Source organism: Triticum urartu, chromosome 1 (genome assembly GCF_003073215.2).
Source record: "Triticum urartu cultivar G1812 chromosome 1, Tu2.1, whole genome shotgun sequence".
Lineage (NCBI taxonomy): Eukaryota > Viridiplantae > Streptophyta > Magnoliopsida > Poales > Poaceae > Triticum > Triticum urartu.
The window spans coordinates 491569688-491572680 of NC_053022.1; positions in this window are offsets into that span (position 1 = coordinate 491569688).

The following is a 2993-nucleotide window of genomic DNA, read 5'->3' on the forward strand; positions in this document are numbered from 1 at the left end:
CGAGCGCGCCGCACTGTCACGACGAGCATGATCTAGCTCTGCCGCCAAACAGTGCCTTGGAGGCCGCACCCGCGTCGGCTTCGACCCTTAATTCGGAGCCAACTGCGCCGATCGAGGACGGGCGGTTGGATGCCACCTCGGGAGCTGCAACCCCAACGGCGATTGAGCCAAGCACCAGCCCCGTACTCTGCGAGACCCGTGACTCCAAGGAGCCAGACTCCTCTCCGGACTCCGAGCCCCCCGCGCCCCTGCCGATCGAATCCGATTGGGCGCCGATCATGGAGTTCACTGCCACGGACATCTTTCAGCACTCGCCTTTTGGCGATATCCTGAAGTCACTGAAGTCTCTCTCTTTATCAGGAGAGCCCTAGCCGGACTATGGTCAGCAAGGTTGGGGTACGGACGATGAAGAAATTCAAAGTCCACCCACCACCCACTTTGTAGCCACTGTCAACAACTTAACCGACATGCTCGACTTTGACTCCGAAGATATCGACGGTATGGACGCCAATGACAGAGATGATGAAGAACCAGCGCCTACTAGGCCCTGGAGAGCCACCTCGTCATATGACATATACATGGTGGACACCCCAAAAGAGGGAGATGGCGATGGAACAGCGGAGGATGACCCCTCCAAGAAATAGCCTAAGCGCCGGCGTCAGCGGCGCCACTCAAAATCCCGCCAAAACAAACACGGTGATTCCAGCACGGGAGATAATAATACTCCGGAAAGTGCCGAAGAAAACCCCCTCCAGCAAGATTTAGCATAGGAGGATGGAGAAACTAGCCCTCATGAGAGAGCGACAGACAGAGAGGTCGAGGACGATAATTATATGCCTCCCTCTGAAGATGAGGCAAGCCTCGACGACGACGAATTCGTCGTGCCAGAGGATCCCGTCGAGCAAAAGCGTTTTCAACACAGGCTTATGGCCATGGCAAGAAGCCTCAAGAAAAAACAGCAACAGCTTAGAGCTGATCAAGATTTGCTAGTCGACAGATGGACTGAAGTCCTTGCAGCCGAAGAGCATAAACTGGAACGCCCCTCCAAGAGCTACCCAAAGCGCAGGTTGCTACCCCGATTAGAGGAGAAAGCACTTGATGTGGCCGACCGGCCACCTCGTGGTCGAGACAGAGAGGCCTCTCGGCCCTCCACTCAAGCCGCACCCCGTACCAAGGCACGGGAATATGCGTCGGACTTACGAGACATGTTGGAGGACAAGGCAAGGCAAACAAGATCGATCTATGGATCGCGTGGGCGCCCCACTGCTCGAGACGGTAACCGTCACGCTGGCCACAAATTCGGCGGGGCCGAACACAGTAGACAAGGCTCATTGGAGCTACGTCATGATATAGCCCAGTACAGAGGCGCCGCACACCCACTCTGCTTTACAGACGAAATAATGGATCATCAAATCCCCGAGGGTTTCAAACCCATAAACATCGAATCATATGATGGCACAACAGATCTTGCGGTATGGATCGAGGATTATCTCCTTCATATCCACATGGCCCGCGGCGATGATTTCCACGCCATCAAATACCTCACACTCAAGCTTAAAGGACCAGCTCGGCATTGGCTTAACAGCTTGCCAACAGGATCAATCAGTTGTTGGGAGGACCTGGAAGCCGCATTCCTCGACAATTTCCAGGGCACTTACGTGCGACCCCCAGACGCCGATGACCTAAGTCACATAATTCAGCAGCCAGAGGAATCGGCCAGGCAATTCTGGACACGGTTCCTAACAAAGAAAAATCAAATAGTCGATTGTCCAGACGCTGAGGCCCTAGCAGCCTTCAAACACAATATCCGCGACGAGTGGCTGGCCCGGCACCTTGGACGGGAAAAGCCAAAATCTATGGCAGCACACACGACACTTATGACCCGCTTTTTCGCAGGAGAAGACAACTGGCTTGCTCGTAGCAACAATATGACTAAGAACCCGGGTAATTCGTACACCAGGGACGGTAGTGGCAGGTCGCGTCGCAACAAGCAGAAGCGTCGCATTAACGGCGACAATGCTGAGGATACGGCAGTTAATGCCGGATTCAGAGGCTCTAAATCCGGTCAGCGGAAAAAGCCATTCAAAAGGAATCCTAGGGGCCCGTCCAGTTTGGACCGAATACTCGACCGCTCGTGCCAGATACATGGCACCCCCGAAAAGCCAGCCAACCACACCAACAGGGATTGTTGGGTGTTCAAGCAGGCGGGCAAGATAAACGCCGAAAATGAAAACAAGGGGCTGCATAGCGATGACGACAAGGAGCCCCGGCCGCCGAACAACAGTGGAAAGAAGGGTTTTCCCCGACAAGTGCGGACGGTGAACATGATATACGCAACCCATGTCCCCAAAAGGGAGCGGAAGCGTGCGTTAAGGGACGTATACGCGGTAGAGCCAGTCGCCCCAAAGTTCAACCCATGGTCCTCCTGCCCGATCCTTTGATCGAAGGGACCATCCCACTAGCATCCGTCATGGCGGATTCGCCGCATTGGTTCTAGACCCAATTATTGACGGATTTCATCTCACTAGAGTCCTTATGGACGGCGGCAGCAGCCTGAACCTGCTTTACCAGGATACAGTGCGGAAAATGGGCATAGATCCCTCGAGGATTAAGCCCACCAAAACGACCTTTAAAGGCGTAATACCAGGTGTAGAGGCCAACTGTACAGGCTCAGTCACACTTGAAGTGGTCTTCGGATCTCCGGATAATTTCCGAAGCGAGGAGTTAATCTTCGACATAGTCCCATTCCGCAGTGGCTATCACGCACTGCTCGGGCGAACCGCATTCGCCAAGTTCAATGCGGTACCGCACTACGCATACCTTAAGCTCAAGATGCCAGGCCCTCGAGGAGTAATTACGGTCAATGGAAACACCGAACGCTCCCTCCGAACGGAGGAGCACACGGCGGCCCTTGTAGCGGAAGTTACAAAGCAGCCTCTCCAGGCAGTTCTCCAGTCCGGCCACTAAACGACCGGACACCTCAAGCGCGCCCG